Here is a 20,285-nt window from a genome sequence, read left to right as displayed (position 1 = left end):
ACACACACACACACACACACACACACACACACACACACACACACACACCATGGCTCCTCTGTGACAGGACTGATGGGATCGTCCAGCATAGAGAGAAAGGAAAGTTAGGAAAAGACAACCAGCTAATCAATCAACCAGCTGGAATAGTTATTAACTAAAAACAATTAGTGCACTTAAACAAAAAACAGAGTTCACTCAGCTAACAGGAAAAGCCTCCATTTCAGAAAGCAGAGGTACGTATTATTAATGTACGTTTGTGCACGTCCTGGCATGTGTGTAGGAGAAATATGGCAGCTTCCCAAACACAGAAAACCCCAGTGCCATCCCTTTGTATAAGAATGGCTTGGCTTGGCCTGACGTCTTCCTTTGCCTGGACCCCAAGAATGCAATGTTCAGACCATAAATGGGTCCCCCTTGATTCATTTCTATTTACTTCCAAAGAAAGCACAAGCCGCTGATAATGCTCTGGTATAGATGAAAAAAACAAAACAAAACAAAACCCCCTCTGTGATGCTCTCAGAGAATAACCTAATTTGGCTTTTCTTGAGTGGAACCAGGAGAGCATCTATAGCCAAGAGGGACCCTAGTGAAAGGTTCAGAGGTTTACCAGAACTAACTCACAGAGACACCTCTGAACGAGCTGCAAAACATATTTTGGGCACTCAAACAGGTTTTGGGTTATCCAAAGTTCCACAGGACCTGAGACCGCAGGACTTCTCAAAACTTTCGGTATGCTTCCACACATTGGGTGCCCCCAGGAGAAATAGGTTACATGCAGAATTTTCCTGGTCTTTAACCATGAAACCATGCCTCTGAGAAAGTATTCCTGGAATTGGAATCCCATGAAGCAAAGTTTGGGTAACACCCTTAGCCTCACCTCTGGGTCACATGAGGGAGCCACTCAGACTCACCCCAGAAGGGACTTGGGGACAGAACCAGCTGGGACCGGTTTGGGATGCTGGGAGCTTCCCGTGCTTGCTGTCTTTGCCAGCAGACTCATTTCCTAGATGATTTGCACTAAAATCCTTCGAAAAAAGTGACAGGCAGAGCCTGCAGAGGGGATGAGCCAGGACAAGGGAAGAGAGGAGAGTAGGAAAAGCAGCTGCAAAGGCACAAGTAGAGAGAAGTAGGTGGCAACTTTGGGGCCCGTTGAAGGAGGGAGGGCTGGGCGGCAGGCCACCTCCAGAGACGCCGCCCTGAGGGGTACAATCATTAACTTTCCTGAAAGAGTCTCCCTCTTAGTACACACAGGGAAGGGAAGTTAATGTTCCTCTTATACACTCCAAGGTGCTGTTGAATTCAAAAATCCTATTTCAGAGGATTTAAAGGCGCTTTCTAATGTCAAATGTTCCGTGAATGTTACGGAGCGATGAGACCTTCCATTCAATGCGCCGAGAGGAGCGGAGGGCTCCTAAGGCCAACTAGGAAGCTGTCAGCTTCAAGCCACACTCACCTACTTGGCTCCCAGAACTGGCTTCTCTAAAGCAAGATTCTCCCCCGGGGTCAGTGACGTGGAGAGCTGGAGGTGGGGAGGGGGAGGGTGGGAGGGAGGTGAAATCCATGTGCACCGAGCCCACGGCAAGCTCGACCTTAAAATGTGGCTCGGAACGGATGGTGTTTTATAGCTGTTAATAAAAGGCTTCCATTTCCTAATAAAAGAGCTGCCACGGGCGGACACAGGGCTGCGATTCAGAGACTCTGGTTGGAGCGCCAGCTGCGGTGGTGGCTCCCCGGGCGGCCCTCGCTAAATCCCTCCCTTCCTCTGGGCTTCCGTCTGCTCATCTGTACAACGAGCATAAGTGGACTGGGAAATTCCACTTGTAACCTGTGCCTCTTGGAGCCATCCAAAAATTGGATCTGATGGGGGTCTTTAAACCGTGTGCAGGGAGACCTCAGGCTCCTCCAGGGTCCCTGCTGGGGGTTACACAGGGAAGGCTGAGTGAGGGGGCTCACCTTGGTTTTGCCTGATGTGTTTATTTGGGGCTCCGTGCCAGATTTCCCTTGAAGAAAGGGGGATTCAGCTGCGGAAATAAAAAGTTGCCAATCACTCTGAACAGTGAGAGGGTAATAGTACTGTTCCCCCCATAGGGTGTTGTAAAGGTTAAGTGGCCATGAGCAGATCAGGGGCAAAGCCGGGGGCTGGTGTGCGGTCAACACAGGCTCAGCAAACACTAGCCATGACTCTGAGGGTGCCCCCTGCTGCTGCTATTGGGGTCACCTTCCCATCCCCCTCCCGCTCCCCCAGGTCCTCTCGGCAGACTGTAACTCCCCTCAGAGAAGGACCCAGGTCTTATTGGTCTTCACGTCCCCAGTGCCTAGTCCTGTGCCTGGTAAGTGTGCTAGTAGAGAATGAGCACATTTGGGTTTCGGTCTAGTGTCCTTGGGCCTTTGGGCAAGTCCCTTCTCTTCTTGGATCTTTTGTTTTCCCATCTTTCAAAAGGAAAGAGGGGGACCAGGTCTGGGAGGGCTGGGAACCCAAACGGGGAGGGAGAGGCAGGAAGGGGGTGATGATGAGGCTCCCAGCATGGCCAGCCTGAAGTGCCTCTCTTACCTGCTTTATAGAGTCCTGAGTAAGAGCTGGTAAGAAAAACAAAAGGGCGGCTCAAGAAATGTAAGACACATTGAAAAACTTGAGTCTTCCACATCTCGTGTCTGTGGTACCCCAGCAGGCTCATCTGGCCACCCTGCTTCTCAACAGAAGCCTTAGACCACGGCTCAACATGAAAAAACAGAATTCACAAGCTGTGCCAGGAAATAAACTAGGCAGGTTGGAGAGTAAAAATTAGTGGGTCAAGGGCTGAGGCCATCCATCAGGAAGCTTCAGAAATGAAAGCTCTGAGACGGGGAAGTTCTCGCAGTACCAAGGGCCCTTTTAAATCTTTCATGGGGAATGGGTCCAGTCACTTCTGCTAATGGCTTTTCCGGCATCCGCCCCCACGGGAACGCTCCGGAAGGAGGTGCTGCGGCAGCGTCTGGATTTATGGACTGCATTTCCCTGAGGTCAGGAGGGGCTGAGTCACAAATTCAAATGAATATTTTTCCAGTTATACCATCTTCTTATTTCAGCCACAGTGAACAGCTTGATGATGGCCGAAGAAAGGCTGATTTACAAAGTTGACTCTTCATACCCAATCTTCTCATGTCTTTGTCCTTCTGTTTGGGAAGACACTTTGGTCAAAGAGATTTCAGGCCATGATCCCTCATCACCGAAGCCTGCATCTCTCTCTTCCCTTGGCTTCAGGGACACAAGAGTGCCTGGGATGCCCCCTGGTCCTCTTGAGAGAGCTGTCTCCCCACTGCCCTCCTTCATTAGGCACCCCTGGGGGCTGCCATGCTTTATATCATGTGACACCTCCTCTCAGCTGATTGGACAAAGTGGGTGCCTGGCTCAAGGGCAACTGATTGATCGGCTAGTCAACGAGCCATGAGGTGGCTTGGAATTGGGTGAATGAGCTTTTATTTCTTGGCATTTGTATTAATTCCTGGGATTGCCTTAACCAAGCACCACAAACTGACTGGCTTAAACAACAGAAATTGTTGTCTCTCAGTCCTGAAGGCTAGACATTCAAAATCTAGGTGTTGGCAGGTTGGCTCCTTCTGAAGGCTCTGTGGGAGAATGGGGTCCACGTCTCTCCCGGAGCTCCGGGAGCCTCAGGCATTCTTAGCCTTGAGCTGGTGGTCTCCCTGTTCTGTACCTGTCTGTGTCTGCAGGTCCCCTTAATATAAGGACACCAGTCATACTGGATTAGGGCCTGCCCTTAGGACCTTATCTTAACTTGATCATCTGCAAAGACCCTATTTCCAAATAAGGTCACATTCACAGGTACAAATTTTGGGGGGATAAAATTCAACCCACAACAGCACTGAACAGGGACACAAGGAGAAAGTGATGCAGGTGGCAGGGGAAGCTGGGGATGAGGAGACCATCATGAACACGTGGAAGCTGAGGCCATGAGGGAAGAGACTTTTAGGGGAGTAAGAGTCCTCAGAAGAGGGTGAATTCACGGGACTGAGAGAGACAGACAGAGAACACCGTGTCCCCAGAAGTGCCCTGCTCCCTCAGGCCTGGATTGCTGTGGCTCATGCTGGATTCCCATGAGAACCCCATCCTCTCTCCCACACACAACCCTCATCGCACTCAGGCAGCCTGAATGAGCCCTGCTCCTTGCAGCCCGTGAGAGCTCAGACTCTCTGGGTTTCCCTCCTTCCTTTCTGTCCCTCCTCCTCAGTCCCCCCGATGATGCATTCATTCTCCTTGGCCCACCCGTCCCCTTGGTTCTGCCCTCTCCTCACATCTCACGCTTCCCCTGGGCCTTCTCATCTTCTCCTGTGTGGGGTCAGTTACCAGTGATAAGCTGATGACTCTCAGCCAGTCTCTCCAGCCCCGGCTCCTGCCAGGCACTCCTGGAGTCCCACAGGCCCCACACGCCCAGCGCTGAGCGTGGGCCCCGGCCCCCACCCCCACCGTCTCCTCACCTGGGTGACCGCATCTGCGCAGCCTCAGTCACACCTGGGGCCGCCTGCACTCTCCCTTCCCGCTCCCCTCGCTCTGGTCAGTCCTCACACCCGCCAGTCCTCTCTCGCTTTCTCTCTTATCTTTTAAACATTATCCTGTTTTTGAAATTGTGATAAATACACATAACATCAAATTTACCACTTTAACCTTTTTAAGGAAAACAGTTCGGTGGCATGAAGCACAGTCACCCTGTTGCGAAGCCTTCACCACCGCCCGACTCCTGAACTTGTTCATCTTCCCAGACTGAGGCTCTCCCCATTAAGCACCAACTCCCCATCCTGCCCCCCCTGCCTCCCCAGCCCCTGGTAGCTGCCACTCTATTTCTGTCCCTGTGAATGTGACTACCCTAGGCACTTCATTTAAGTGGAATCCTACCGTATTTGTCCTTTTGGGACCAGAAGCTTACCTCTCTCCCATCCTTTCTATGTGTCCCTCCTCTCCCTTTCCATGAGGCTTGCCTTTTTAAAATCTATGTTATCACAACAGCCCCCCAACCTCTCCCTGCCTCAGTTTCCCTACCTTCCCATCCACACCCAACTCAACCTCTAAACGATCTTCATGAACATCAGTTCTGATGCTGCTCCCGAGCTGAAAGCCACCTTCGAAGGCCCCATTATGACAGTCAGAGAGCAAACTCCTCAGCCTGGGGTTTGAGGCCATTGGAGAGCTGGTGGCCTCTGGGCCTCCCCAGCTTCTGATCCAGCCCAGGCCTTCCCTTCCCAGCTGTGCCAGACCACTCGCCCCGACTACCCCTGACATTTCAGTCCTCCCGGCTGTCCTCTCAGCCTGCAGTGCCCTCTGCCCGCCTCCGTGCGCTCGGCAGTCCTGCTAAGAGCTGGAGGCACAGCCCCTCCAGAGAGCGAAGCGTCCCGACCTCACTGGAGTGGCTGGCCTCCCCCTGCAGAGCCTCCTAGGGAGCGAGGAAGACCGTGAGCCCAGGCCCCTCAGCACCCCGCCCCGCCCTCACCGGCTGGGCCCGCTGGGCAACACCCCCTGACCAGCTCCGCATCTCAGGGCGCAGCCGGGCCTGGCGCAGAGTGAGGGCCCGTCACCGCAGCTCGGTCAGGGACACAGGCCCAGGGAGCAGGGTGGACGACAAAATTCCATCCCGGGCCAGTGACCCACAGGGGAGAAAGTCAACCTGCCCTCCGTTGGTGGGGGGTGGGGGCTGCCAGGTAGGGTACGGAAGGGGCAGACAGCAGGTAATGGAAGTTCTGGGGGGCTTAACTTCCTCGAGGTTCGGGTTTTAGAACAGGGTCATAGAAGGTGATGCAAGAATCGTACCAGTCGCCACGCAATGTGCAGAGACCTTTGCAGCGGCTAAGCCTCAGCCACCTCCAGGCCTGAGGTTGGTTCCACGCCCCCTGTGCTGTGAGGGGTGAGTGTGCCTCAGGGTGCCGCGTACCTGTCACCGAGCTTCCCAGCCACTTGGGCCCCCGTCCGCTGCCATCTTGCTTCCCCAGGGAGCCCTTGCTTGCCGCTGAACCCCCACCCGGCCCTGGGAAACATCCTCCCCGGTGGGACTGGCTGCTGAATTGGCCGGGTCTGGGTCCAGTGTAAAGTAAGACCGTAGGGTCCTCTGTTCAAAATCAGGGAAAAAGTGCCCCTAAAGATACCAAGATATAAAGTTTTACCTTTCTCGCACTGTCTCGCTCTTGATGTGTCATAGTGTTTTCTTACTTATTGTTTAATTTCTGGATCACACAGGTGCCCGTGGGCTGCGACACAAAGCGTGCACGCCAAATGCACTAGCTGCCACTTTCCTTCCCCTGCCCGAAGCGGGATACACACACCCTGATCCGATGAGGGGCCAGACGGTGGAGCCCGGCATCTCCCCGTCCCACAGGGGGCCACCACCCCAATACACAGAAATGAGCCATCCGAGGACATCGCGACCTCTGTGCTGGGACGCTAGGTGCCCGGACCAGGGTGGACGAGAGGCCTGTCCTTCAGCATTGCCAGTGCATGCACCAGAGATCCCCAGGGAGGCTGGCGGGACCTGGGGGCCCCAGGAGGGGAGGCAGCTGGGGTCTAAGAACCCGTCCCCAGGGAGAGGAGAGGCAACAGGAGGTGGGGCCTCGAGGGGGCCAAAGCTCTAAGCCCTGGTGCGTGCTCTATTGGCCATGGGACTTCACTTAAAAATACAAATCCAAAGATAAAATTAAGAATTTCAAGAGAGTATCTGCAGAGCATTCACCCAAGCCCAGCGTCCTTCTGAGAGTGCGGTCTGTGCAACTGTGTCACCTATAACCCGTCCCCAGCCTCTCCCTGGGACACATATCCTGAAGGCCCCAGGGCCAGACTCAGCCTTGTCTCACCTCAGATGGTCCTTTTCCTTCCTCCCTAAGTATCTTTCAACCCATTAGCATCTCCGATCCCTGCGGTCTACGGGAAGCTGGCCGCACTGGGCAATGGCAGATGGAGCACTGGGATGGAAGTCAGGGGATCTGGTTACAAGTCCTGTTGGTTGAGGGCTTGCTGTGTGATCTTGGGCAAGTTGCTATACCTCTCTGAATCTCAGTTTCTACAACCCAATTCATTGGGTACTTACTGAGAACCTACTACGTGCAGGGCTTGGGGGCCTTGGTGGCACAGACAGAAGTTAAGGTATTTCCTGGCCCTCAGGATGCTTATAATGAAGTTGGGAGGTAACACTCACACAGAGATCCCTGGGGCCATGTCACACACATGGTGCCTCCATCTACCAGCAGGGGGTACAGCTAGGCCACAAGCCCCATGTTACAGATGTGGCCTCATTTCTGGTCAGCCTGATGAAAGGCAAAGCTTGGACGGGGGGCCACACAGACCTGGGCTCAAGCCCCTGACCAGCTCTATCTGGCTGGGCAGCCTTGGTCATGTCACACAGTGCCTCTGAGATTCATGGGGCTGTTTTTAAAGTGAGGGCCCAACATTCACCTCTCAAGGGGTGCCATACAGAGGGAATGAGATAAAGGATGACACAGTTCAGATTGCTGGTTTCCTTCCCCTTGTCTCTGTCCCACAATGCTTGAGACCTGACAAGCCAACCCCATAAGCACGAAATGGGTGGACATAGCTGAGCAGCCATGAGAAAGATTTAGGGATTCTCAAGTGACTGTCGACCCAATGTAAGTCGAAGGTGTGAGGTGTTGGCCCCAAAGGTCATGGTGGGATCTCAGCTGCATTAATCAAAGTACAGTGGCTGAAGCAAGGCAATGGTGGTCTTGCTCAACTTCATGCTGGAGCTCAGCTCTGGGCCCCCACTCTTTCATTTGTGGGGGTGACTTTTTTCTTTTTTAATAAGGCATTGGTTTTATATATAGTCAAGTGTGCAAGTCTTGAGAGTACAGCTCCCTGAATTTTCCATGTCTGTCTCTATGTAAAAACGCCTCAGAGGAAGACACGGGCCATTTCCAGCCCACCAGAGTGCTCGTATACCTCCTCCCGGTCCATCTCCCTCAAAGGGACTTTGAAAACCACAGATGAGCTTTAACTGTTTTTGAACATCACATAAACGAAAACACACAGTGGGTATGTTCTCATGTCCGGCTTCTTTCACGCACATCACATCTGGGAGATTCATCCGTGTTGTGTGTTAGCAACAGTTCATTCTTTTTCACTGATGTGTAGTATTCCATTAAACGAATTATACCATAATTTAGTTACTCTACTGGTAATGACCATTTACGTTATTTCTAGTATTTGGTAATTATAAATGGGGCAACGATTGTCTTTTGGTAGAAATAATCACTTATTTCTCTTGGGTACATACCTGGAGTTGAACTGCTGGCTCGGAGTCAGCATACATTTGGTTTCAGGAGACGCTGTCAAACGGTTTCCCAAAGTAATTGCACAATTTTACATTTCCACCAGTGATGTACGAGAGTTCCAGTTGCTCTGCATCCTCGTCAACTCTTGGTATGGTCAGTACTTTTCATTTTAGCCTTAGCCATGATGGCGGGTGGGTGGTGGTATCTCGTTGTGCATTTCCCTGCTCATTAATGATGCTGAGTACATTTCATATACCTACTGGCCATGTGGGTGACCTCTTCTCTGCATTGGACATTTGCTCATGAGTGGTGCTGAGTCCAGAGAAGGGGAGCCAGGTGTCACATGAAGAACAGTTGAAGGACCAGGGGAGACATGGTCACACTCTTCACACCTGTAATGTGCTGACCCTGGGAAGGAGGGACAGACATGCTCTGTGGTTCCCCGGTGGGCAGACGACATAGATTCCCAGGACATGGACTTATGATCTGTGCCAGGAACTTTCTAACAGTAAAAAATGCCCAGAGATGCACTGGGCTGATTCAGGAGCTAGTGGGGAGGGGTTACAAAAGGCATGTGAGCAGGGATGACAGAGTCCCAGATGAGGCCTTCCAGAGACAGTTGAGGTCTCCACTAATGGTGGTTGTTTGGGAGGTGAAAGATGAGATTTAAGGCCTGATTCAATTAGGAAAGATGTTTGGGGCCACTGAGTGGGGAGGATGGGGACTCAGAGACCAGCTATCTTTATGAGACTTGTTTTTTGGCCTGTTTGCTTTTATTTTCCCCCAGCTGATCTCATTCTCTTAGTCATACGGGAAAACACCTGCTGAAAAAGCAGGGAAACTAAGCACAGCGTTTGACCCTGTCTCTCTCTGCAGTTGCTACGAGCCCTGTCCCAGGACACACGGAGTCTCAAAGGTCTACACGTCAGTCAAAATTGTCCAGTGGTTTAAATTAGAAAGGCCACGTGCTCGTGTGTGCACGCACCACTGTGTATTTTCATTTTGCATCTCTTGAGGTCATCACAGTGTCTGAGTCACTGCACGAATCACTGTAAGCAACAGGGTTCCAGGAAAGGGCTCTGAAACCATCTCCTGACCCTAGCCCACACCAGGCCAGTCTGCTCTGGGGCTCCTTCTCCCCACCTATCTCAGCAACTTCCCCATCGCAAGCCACCATGAGTTCTCACCAGGCCCAGCCTCTTCCATGTCATCTTTCTCCCAGTTGCTAAGGGTTCTAGCAGGCCAGACATCTTAGTACAAATGGGAGAGGCCGTCAGAAACATCGTCTTACTGTACTCCTCTGTCTGCAAGACTGAAAGCTACTTGGGAGCAAGCATCTCTCTCTCCTGTGGTCCGACACAAAGCTTGTGCCTCTCAGGAGCTGAGGGCAGGTTTGCTAAGTAAATGAATGAATGCCCAGCATTATTCCTGGCTTTGCCAGCCATAAATCAAAAGCATTGGTAGAGGGCGCCTGGGTGGCTCAGTTGGTTAAGCGACTGCCTTCGGCTCAGGTCATGATCCTGGAGTCCCGGGATCGAGTCCCGCATCAGGCTCCCTGCTCAGCAGGGAGTCTGCTTCTCCCTCTGATCCTCCCCCATCTCATGCTCTCTCTCTCTGTCTCATTCTCTCTCTCAAATAAATAAATAAAATCTTTAAAAAAAAAAAAAAAGCATTGGTAGACCTGCCTGCCCCCCGACCCTGCTCGTGCCCCCCTCTCTTTCTTTCTCCCTTTCTCTCAAATAAATAAATAAAATCTTTTTTAAAAAAGTTAATAAAAGTGGCTTGTAGAAAAGCCTGTGGCCAGTCCTTTTCTCACTTTCCATTTTACAAACTAACTCGTCACCTTGCCTCACAGCAGGTGTTAACACAAGGGTCAGCTTATGAAAGTCGTTTTTGTATTTTCTGAAAAACCAATATGAAAATGAGCATGAACAATGCCATAGGCAAATGGCAAATGGGGGGGAAACATTTGCTGCTCACTGAACACAGGGCTAATTTATTTAATAGACAGAGTCCTACCAAAAAACCTAAGCAAACCAAACCAACAACAAAACCAGCCCAGTGAAAATGTAAAAAGAGGAAAGGAATGGGCAATTCACCTAAAAATACAAATGGCTAAAAAACCTATGAGCAGATAATGACGTTCACTCATAACTATGGAAAGGTAAATTAAGAAATCAGCCACTGGTTCTCATCCATCACATTGACGAAGATGCAAAAGCCTGAGAATTCCCAGCGTTCACAAGATGTGGGGGAGACCAGCGCTGTCACACAGAAGAGGGGCTCACATTGGTTTACCTTCTTTCAAGGCAAGTTAAGCCATATCTACCCAATTGCACACGCCCTTTGACTCAGCAATTCTACTTCTAGGAATTTATTCTACTCATTTATTCAGTGAATCGTACAAAGATATATGTACAAATCATCTGATTATTATCTATATTAGCAAAAAACTGGGAACCACATAACAGTTCACCCATAAGGCATTGGTTATATAAATTCTAATGCAGACATACAATAGAACGCTACTGACCCACCCTCGGGGCTATTGTACCGTATGTCACCGTACCTTACGATAGCAAGCACTATTCTGTACGTACTGCGTAATGGGCACAGTGATAAGCTCTTTATTTTTTTAAGCAAGTTTTTTTAAATTTTTTTTTTTTTTTTAATTTTATTTATTTATTTTTTTTAATTTATTTATTTGACAGAGAGATAGCGCAAGTAGGCAGAGTGGCAGGCAGAGGGAAAGGGAGAAGCAGGCTCTCTGCTGAGCAGGGAGCCCGATGCGGGGCTCGATCCCAGGAGCCTGGGATCATGACCTGAGCTGAAGGCAGCCGCGTAACCGACTGAGCCACCCAGGCGCCCCTAAGCAAGTTTTTTTTTTAAAGATTTTATCCATTTATTTGACAGAGGGAGAGAGAGCGCACAAGAGAGCACGAGCAGGGGGAGTGGCAGAGGGAGAGGGAGAAGCAGGCTCCCCACTGAGAAAGGAGCCTGATGTGGGGCTCGATCCCAGGACCCTGGGATCATGACCTGAGTCAAAGGCAGATGCTTAACTGACTGAGCCACATAGGCATCCCTAATAAGCTCTTTATACAGATTATTTCATGCAATCTTGAAACTGAACTGCAGTAATCTGACGGCATTAGCTCCCTAGGGCTGCCATACCCAATTACCACAAACTGGAGGCTTAAATTTGCTCTGTTGCAACTCAGAATGTCAAAATATGGGAACCAAACTGTCAGCAGCATTGGCTCCTTTTGGAGGCTCGGAGGGAGAACCTGTCGTCCCACACCTCTCTCCTAGCTCCTGGTGATGTCAGTGCTCTTCGGCATTTCTCGGTTTGTCCCTTCATCGCCGACTCTGTCATCTCGGGCCCTTCTTCCCTGCGTTGTGTCCACTACTCTTCTTATAAAGACACCAGTCGTTGGATTTAGGGCCCACCCCAATCCAGTAAGACCTCATCTTAACTAATGACATCTGCAAGGACCCTATTTCCAAATAAGGTCACATTCCGAGGCTCCAGGTGGACATGACTTTGGGGGGATGCGACGTAACTTAATACAGTGACCAAGGTCGCAGATCTAGTAAGTACTAGAGCTGAAATTTGAATCCAGACAAGATTCCATCTGACTGTGCGCATCATCACTGCTCCATGCTGCCTTCCCATCATAGCTCATGCTGTGTGATGCTAACCATATCCCAGGCGTGGTCTTAAACATTCACATATAACAGCTCATTTAGTCTCCACAGCACCCCCGCTTTATAGATGGGGAAACAGATCCCCACAACAACCCCATTTTATAGAAGGAGAAACTGAGGCATGTAGAGTTTAAAATTACCTGAATTTACATAGCTAGTAATAGGCAGACCTTGGATTTGAACCCAGGGAGGTGGCCTCAAAGTCCATATTCTTTTTTTTTTTTTTTGAAGATTTTATTTATTTATTTGTCAGAGACACAGTGAGAGACACAGCGAGAGAGGTAACACAAGCACGGGGAGTGGGACAGGGAGAAGCAGGCTTCCCCGGGGAACAGGGAGCCCGATGCGGGGCTCAATCCCAGGAACCTGAGATCCTGACCTGAGCCGAAGGCAGACGCTTAACGACTGAGCCACCCAGGCGCCCTCAAAGTCCATATTCTTAAGCCCAATGCTAAACTGCCTCCCAGGGGCGCCTGGGTGGCTCATTTGGTTAAGCATCTGCCTTTGGCTCAGGTCATGATCTCGGGGCCCTGGGATCAGGCCCTGCATTGAGCTCCCTGCTCAGCGGGGAGTCTGCCTCTCCCTCTCCCTCTGCTCCGCCCCCTGCTCATGCTTGCTCTGTCTCTGTCTCTCTCTCAAATAAATAAATAAAATCTTAAAAAAAACAACAACTGCCTTCTACCTAGTGTTCCATTGTGATGTATGCTCTGAGAAGGAGGGCTCAGAAAACACCTCTCTCTCCTTAAAGACTGGGGTTCTTTTCATCAGACACCAACCGCCCCCCAATTCATCTCGTGTCCCTTTCCCCTTGGCTGTCATGATTCATCCCAGAGATGTCTTGGGTGTCCAAAAGCAGTTGCCATCTCAACCAAGACGCTGGCCTAATTTCCTCCCCTTATTCTGCGATGGGCATTCTTAACTTGGGCTTTTGAGTGACCTTCAGGGGGACCCACCCGCCCGCTGAGGTGACATGTGGTGATGAACTGTCATGCACAGGTATACTCATTTTTCAGAAAAAAAAGCTAAGAGCAAGGCCCTGAGCTCCCATCAGGTTCTCAGGGTTTCATAATCCTGATTTTCAAGCTTGCTGCCCTGTCTTTTTAAAACTTCTGTTCTTCCCAGCTATGTTGCTTGTGCAGGTTTATTTTAAGCGATCTCAAAACCCTTTTAATGGTGTAAATGGAATGCAGTATAAAACCATAAACAAATGCATACAATGTTGTCCTCCAATCTGACTTTTTAAATCTTCCTGGGTTTGCCAGGAGGAAGTCCCTCTTTAGGGCTCCCCCCACCCTTGTCTTCTGAGTGGTTCTGAGGGAGGCATCCGGGTCCCCACCGCAGCACCGGGAGCCCTCATCCTGGGCTCACAGATGCCTCGCTTGTAAGCAGCGTGCCCAGAAAAGGTGATGAGACACAGGAGTCTGAGGAGAGGTTCTAGGCTGACCAGGAACTGGGCAGCTGGGCTTGAAAGCCCCTGTCTGGGCCTAAATGTCTCCAGAATGCAAAGGAGGAGGGAAGGCAGCAGAAGATGGAAATTACCCACTGCTGCTCAGCCCGACCCTTCCGGCAACAGGCCGTTTCTGGGGTCTTGCCCTCACCAGCATGCTGCGGCCACATATGTGCCTGCCACAGGCCCTCCCCACAATCACGCGCCCCGTCCCTAGGGTCCCTGCCTCCTGCCCTTCTGTCCCCTCTACCCCCACCTCCCTCTCATGCCCCCCCACCTGCCCCATCAGGCATCTGTGTGTCCTGCACGTGCTCCATCAACAACAAACAAAAACAAAAAACAAAAACAAAAACAAAAAAACCCAGAAAGAGCCCTGGATTTTGAGTAAGGGCTTAAATGAATTCATTTGTAGATTTTTAATAAAAATGATGTCTTGGGGCGCCTGGGTGGCTCAGTTGGTCAAGCGACTGCCTTCGGCTCAGGTCATGATCCCGGAGTCCTGGGATCGAGTGCCGCATCGGGCTCCAGTCCTGCATCGGGCTCCCTGCTCAGCGGGGAGTCTGTTTTTCCCTCTGACCCTACTCCCCTCTTGTGTTCTCTCTCTCTCTGGAATAAATAAAATCTTAAAAAAAAAAAAAAAATAAAAATGATGTCTTAATGCAATGGCCAAGGGGAAACTTGGAGATAACTAGCCCTCCCCTTGGTGCTCAAAGCGTAGGAGTCTGTGCCTGCCAGATGCAGGACGAGCATCACATTATGAGGTATTTATTAGATTTTATCAGGAATTAAGCCTTTTGCTTAATAAAATAATTAGAGCTTATTAGACACAAGGAGCTTATTAGAATTCAGAATCTCAGAACCCCTCCCAGGGCTACTGAGCCAGAGTCTGCATTTTAGTAAGATCCCAAATGATTCAAATGCTAGAGAAGCCCTAGGATAGAACGCAAGGGCTCTCCCTTCTCAAGCTTCCCAAATCCTGGAGAGCACTTTGGTTTTTCTGGAGTATGCACCCTAATTAGATGACTTGGAACAATTCCTATTTGGGTTCACTGTCCTCTATGAACAAAAGGGGGTTAATAGTTAATAATACCTGCCCTGCCCCCCTTACACGATTCCTGCATTTCAGATGAGATCATGGATGCATTCCATGTATCGGGATGGGGCTGATCGGGGTTGCCGAGTCAGGAGGAGCGGAATAGGCGTCTTCTGCCCTCGCGGAGCTGATGCTTGAGTGCTGTAGAGACTGGCTGATGTTTTGCGATTGTCATGGCTGTCACTGGGCTCGCATTTGCATACCATTTTACTCGCTCATTCATTCATTCAATGGTCAGTCATTTATCACCACATAAAGTACTTGCACTGTGCCAAGCTCTGAGCTGGAACACTGGGGAAGCAGAAATAAATCAGCCATAAATTGTCTTCAAGGAGCTGCCAGTCCCATCAGAGACAAGGATGTAGCAGACAATTCCATTTAGAACACACTACGGCTGGGGCTCTGATGTCCGTCTGGGGGCTGGGGGAGCACAGGTAAGGCGACGAGGAGCTTTGCTTTAAAGGATGATCACAAGTCTGCCATGTTAGGAAGGGAGAGAACAGCATTCCAGGCAGAAGGAACAGCAGGGCCAAAGACAGGGAGCCATGAAGGCACGTGGGCTTGCACCATGGGCAGAAGGTAAGGAGAATTTGCGGGAGTGCCAAGAGATGGTTTTGGAGAAGTAGCTTGGGGCTGGATCTTTGAGGGTCTTGGGTTCAATGCTAAGGAATCTGGTAGGAAATCGGGAGTCCCTGAAGGGAGAGGGATACAGGGTCAGAGCTACATTTCCTAAAAATCTTTTAACAGCATCATAGAAGAAGAAAAGGCGTGATGCAGAGCGGCTTTTACAAGGCTCTGACAATAGCTCAGGGAAGAGATGACAAGAACTTGGTCGGAGTCGTGACTGTGGAGATAGAAATGAATAGAAGGAATATTCAGGAAGGTAGAATTGATAGGACTCGACCAAATAAATGGGGTGGTGAAGGAAAGGGAAGTCTCTGGCTTGGTGCCTGGGTGGATGGTGTTACTAATGCTAACCAAGATGGGGGACACTGGAGGAAGAGTGGGTGATGAGCCTGAGTCAGGCCTGTTGGGTGTGAAGTGCTTTTGGGATGCCCTATTGGCTTTGTCTGATTGGCAGGAGTCACAGATGCCTGGAGCTGAGGAGAGCAGCCCGGGCCGGACACACGAATCTGGGAGTTGCGAGTTTATGGCTGGTGGCTGGAGCTCTGGGCGTGAATGGGATTGTAGGAGGGTGTGGGGTGGAAAGAGGATAGGGTTGAGAGTGGCACTGACATTTAAGAGATGAGAGGAGATGAGTCCACGAAGGAGGCTGAGTGAGGCCAAGAGGCGTTGCTGTTTCCCTCAGTTCCCAGGGACATGGAGGGCGAACACCCCAGTGGCCACAACTCATCCCACAACAGAATCATCTCCAGGAAGGGCCATGGGGTCACCGCCCTAGAAGCCCCAGGGTGAGCAGTCGCTTGGCTGGGGACCCTGAGAAGATGTCCTGAGACGGGGACACGTGGGTGCCTGGGCTTGGCCTGCCTCCACTCCCTCTCATCCCCATGCACAGTAACTTCAACATTTCACATTTGTGTTTTTGTCTGAGAGAAAAACAAAAGGATGCAAGAAAAGAGAAACAAAAGAAATGCTTGAGTTTGTTTAGTTTTCAGATCGGATGAGGACCCAGCACTTCCTGACATTGAAGAAAACCTCCCAGACATGTCCTAGGGTGACTCCAATGAGCTCATTCTCTCGTTATCATTAGGAGCAAAGAGAGTCGGGTCCTTTCACAATTAACTGACGGAGGAATCTTATAAAACAAAACAAAAGAGAGGAAATGGCCCCAGAATTATGTTCTCTGGTTCATGTTCTCCCACAGAAACAGGACTGTGGCTTTAAACTGATAATGGCTCTGAGCAGCCAAATAATTGATCTATTTGGTGCTCTGGCTTTAAGTGAAAAGTGAACTGCCCTCTTTAGAAATGTTGGCAGCCTGGCTGGTCCATTAGTAAGACTGAAAAATCAAAACACTGACTGGAAAAGGCCATTATGACTCCTGGACTCAGCAGGAGTCATCGATAGATGATGTCATTTCAGAAATAAGCAAGCCAAGGTCACAAGGCTCCTGGGCAGAGTCAAACTACGCTTCCTGGCCCATCACCACCCTCCTTCACAGATACTGAAGCCTGCCAAGGGGACGCAGGGGTCTGAGCCAGGACTGGATTCATTTTACTTTACTTCATTTCTTTGCTTAGCCTGATTCTGGAGAAATGTGATTCCAGAGTCTGTGACGCTCAGCAGGTGGTTAAGGCAGGCCCCCGGTCCTCCCATATGCACACCCCTCTCTCTTTTCCTCCTCTTCCCGTCTTCTGGGTCCTTCTCCACCTCTTCCCACAAGCCTCATCCCAGAAGCACCTGCCCTCCCCTGCCCATCCCCCCATGCCTGTCCTCAGCTCCTGCTACCTTCCCTCCCTGCTCCTTTCTCAGAGGAGCTTTCAGGAGTGGTAGGCTCTGTTCCCACGCCTTCAGCTCCCATGAGCCTGCCTCTTCCTCTCGCTAATGCTCGAAATATCATCGCAGGGACCAAGCACTTGGGCTGAGGGCTTTCCCAGCATCATCTCACTTAATCCCCAAAGCAACCCATGTGAAATGGGTGCTGTTATTATCCCCATCGCACAGAGGAGGAAACTGAGGCTCAGACAGACAGGCTGGGTCATTGGCCCCAGTAAAGTAGTGGCGGATCCCATGCTTGAGCCCTTAGCAAGGCCCTGGCCAAAGTCACCCATGACCACCTGCCAATCCTGGTGGCCCCCTTCCCGTTCCTCAGCCCCTCCGTCTCTCCTCAGCAGCTGCCACTGCTGACCTCTCTCCTCCCTGGGCCCCTGGGAAGCTACTTTCTCCTCCTCTTTCCCTCCTCTTCACGGGGTGGGTCCCCCTGAGTTTCATCCCCGGCACTTCACTTTTCTCATGCTAGCAAGTCTTCCAAGGGAACCTCTGAGCCCTCTTGACCCCAGGTCTACTGGGGACCGTCCTGCCCACCCCCTCATAGCTCAAGGCCACTCTAAATGGGTGGCAGAATTGGGGTTGGAGCCAGGTGTCCCGACCTCCAGGTCAGTCCACCTCCTGTTACTCAGAGCTGCCACTAAATACCTACTCCTGTTTTTACATTTTTGCTGAGCTGCAGGAAGCAGCCCTGCCCTGGCCGAGGGAGAAGGTGTGAGGCCCTGATAAGGTGGGGAGGAGGCTATTTTTAGAGGACACTGGCGCTCCACTTAGGCTGGGAGCAACTCAGGGGCCAAGACGGGCAAAAACGTGAGTTTGCAAGATTGGCACATCAGAGGGAGTAAAGACACCAAGTGACAGCATTCCATGCTTTCACTCTGCCTGTTTGTTGTATGGCTCAAACTGATGGGACTCTGTTTGTCTTCATTTCCCCTTACTTTATCAGTGAGGCTTTGAGGTGGGTCTAGAGAAAATATATAATAGAAAGTAAAGTTCAAACAAAAATGAAATTTCAGAATGAGGGCGCTATTGTTTGAGCAAGGGAAAGTTCTGGACAGCCGCAGATCAAAGGAGAGGGGGCACTGGTGGGGTGCTCACAGATCCCCAAGACCTGCCTGAGCAGCAGGAAGGGTCAGGAAAGAGAGGAGAAAGGCGAGTGGAGCCTGCAGGCCTCCTGGCCTGTCCAGCAGCACGTGACCTTGAGCAGGGGGTTTTGTGGCCCTTGACAAAGAAGGTAATAGCTGTCATCACTGCGAGAAAGATGAGGATTTGGGGGGGTGCTCCGTCTGAGGGCCCAGAACCCGAATTAGGGTCTGGGTCTGTGATTCCAATAGGGAAAAACTTGGGCTAGGTCATCGTGAAGAATCTGAGAGGGTGAAGGTGGAGACCACGTGCAGGGTCGGTCTAGCAGGACCGGGCTGGGCGGCTGGGGGTGGCTCCAAGGCCGCATCAGAGGCACTGTATAGATGGGGAAACTGAGGTCAGGGCGCAGCTGGACTGGAGCCTCTGGTCCTGCGCGGTTCACTGGGTCGAAAGCTGCGAGGGAGATGGCTGCTTCCCAGCAGAGGTGCCCATAATTACCGTGGGACGCTCTTCCGGGACGTACCCGGCGCAGGCTACTCCGAGGGCCCTAGGAGGTCCCAGTACAGGCCTGCGTCAGAGCGACTGCCAAAGTGTCCGGTTTCCACAACGTCCCGGGCTGTGCTCGGCTGTGCCCCCAGCGTCCCAGGCCGGAGCCGGCGAACAGGTGTGGGGGAGCGCCAGCGGTCAAGAGCGCGCCCTGCTGCTCTCACCGCCCAGACTCCTAGCTCCATCGCCCGAACCAAACCCTGCCCTTACGAACGGGGAAACTGAGGCCCAGAGAAGGGAGGGGGCTCGCCAAGGCCACCCCGTGAGTTGGCGACAGCGAGGGGGGCTTCTTGCCCGCTCTACCTCGGCACGAAATGCGCGTATCGTGGCGCTTTAAACCGCGTCATCTCCCGCAGTTTGGGAAACTTTTCCTGCCACCAATAGGCGCAGCCCGAACCTCGGTTCCGAGTCCACGGAGCACGAACGCCCCACTCCCACCCCCAAACTCCCGGCAGCCGGAGGAGGGCCACGCCTCGTGCCGCGCTCGGCCGGGCACCTGTCCCCAGCAGAGGGCCCGCCGGCTCCGAGCCCCGCGGCGCGGGAGTCGAGCGGGCGGCGGGTGGTGAGTGGCGGGGGCGGCCGCTCCTGCAGGACCCCGGCCCCGGCGCCGCTCTGCGAGAGCATGGCTCCTTCCGCCGCTTACGGACGCGGCGCCGAGGGCCAGAGACGAGGGCGCCCCGCCTGGGGCCCCGGGAGCCTAGCGGCGCGGACGCGAGCGCGGGGCTCCGGACCCCGAGACCAGGGCTCCCCAGCCCCGGAGGCAATCCGAGGCGGTGGCTATTTATAGAGGGAGCCACGCTCAGTCCCTCTTGGCGGCGGCGGCGACAGCTGAATATTTTGCCCAGATATGGCTGGGGCCCCGGCGCGGGGGCAGGGAGCCCCGCGAGCGCGAGGGGTACCCCGGGCCGGGTGGGGGGCTTACCGGGCCGTAGAGCCGCGGGGGCGGGCGCGGGCGGCGACGGGGCGAGCGCGGGCGGCAGGCGGACAGGCGCTGGCGGCGGCCGGCGGGCGGGCGAGCGGAGCGCGGGGCTGGACGAGCTCCCGGGCGGCCGCGGGCGGGCGGGCGGGCGGGCGCTGTGGGCTCCGGGGGTGGGAGCCAGGGGCGGGCCCGGCTCCGCGCTGTCACCGCGCCCCGCCCCGCCCACCGCCCTCTCCCTCCGTACCTCTCCCTCCACTCGGGGGCGCCGGGGCGCCGCGCACCATCCCCGACCGCGGTGCGACGGTCCGCTGGGGGCAGCGCGGGGCAGGGGCCGGGCCGCCTCGAGGCTTGGTTCCGCGGACGAAGGGGTGTGGATAGCCCCGAGTCTGAGTCTTGGTTTCTCCAATTGTACCAGGAGGAGTTTAAGCGGCGGTAGAGTTATCTGGAAAAAGGTGGGTGGATTTTCATTCCTCCGGCGTCTGGGATGTAAGAATCGGTAGGTCTTTGGATGGAGCAAAGCCAGCCAAGCAGCTGCTGCACCTTTACTCTTTTGGCTACAGCAATCACCTGTCCCATTTTACCAGCAGCCCACCTAGGGCTGGTATGAGCCGAAGATTTAATAACGATCATTTTGTGAGCACGTAGTTCCAACAGAGTCAAATGCATTCTCTCTATACTTAGCAGGAATGGAGGGTCCAAAATACCGACTTAAAATACAACCAAAAGGTCCCACTTTCTTAAAAGGCTAATATGTTTCCCAGAACAAACCACTTAAACCC

The 20,285-nt window shown here is 52.4% G+C and overlaps 1 protein-coding gene across 4 annotated transcripts in view; it reads right to left on the bottom strand.

The window, feature by feature from the left end:
- The window catches only part of TMOD1 (tropomodulin 1), an 85,000-nt gene extending 65,407 nt beyond the window's left edge, over positions 1 to 19,593 (bottom strand). For 2 of the 4 annotated variants that reach the window (XM_032418928.1, XM_032418924.1), the window contains exon 1: positions 19,510 to 19,593. The gene's annotated coding sequence lies outside the window, so the exon portion shown is untranslated. Of the gene's footprint in view, positions 1 to 1,953; positions 1,995 to 8,267; positions 8,846 to 19,509 lie in introns of those variants that run through there. The other 2 variants (XM_032418925.1, XM_032418926.1) reach the window with 2 other exon arrangements.
- Between the last annotated feature and the right edge of the window lie 692 nt (positions 19,594 to 20,285).

This window comes from Phoca vitulina, unplaced genomic scaffold (assembly GCF_004348235.1).
Source record: "Phoca vitulina isolate PV1807 unplaced genomic scaffold, GSC_HSeal_1.0 scaffold21, whole genome shotgun sequence".
In the NCBI taxonomy this organism is placed as follows: domain Eukaryota; kingdom Metazoa; phylum Chordata; class Mammalia; order Carnivora; family Phocidae; genus Phoca; species Phoca vitulina.
Note: the sequence above shows the minus strand (reverse complement) of the source record. Positions and strands in the feature narration are given on the sequence as shown.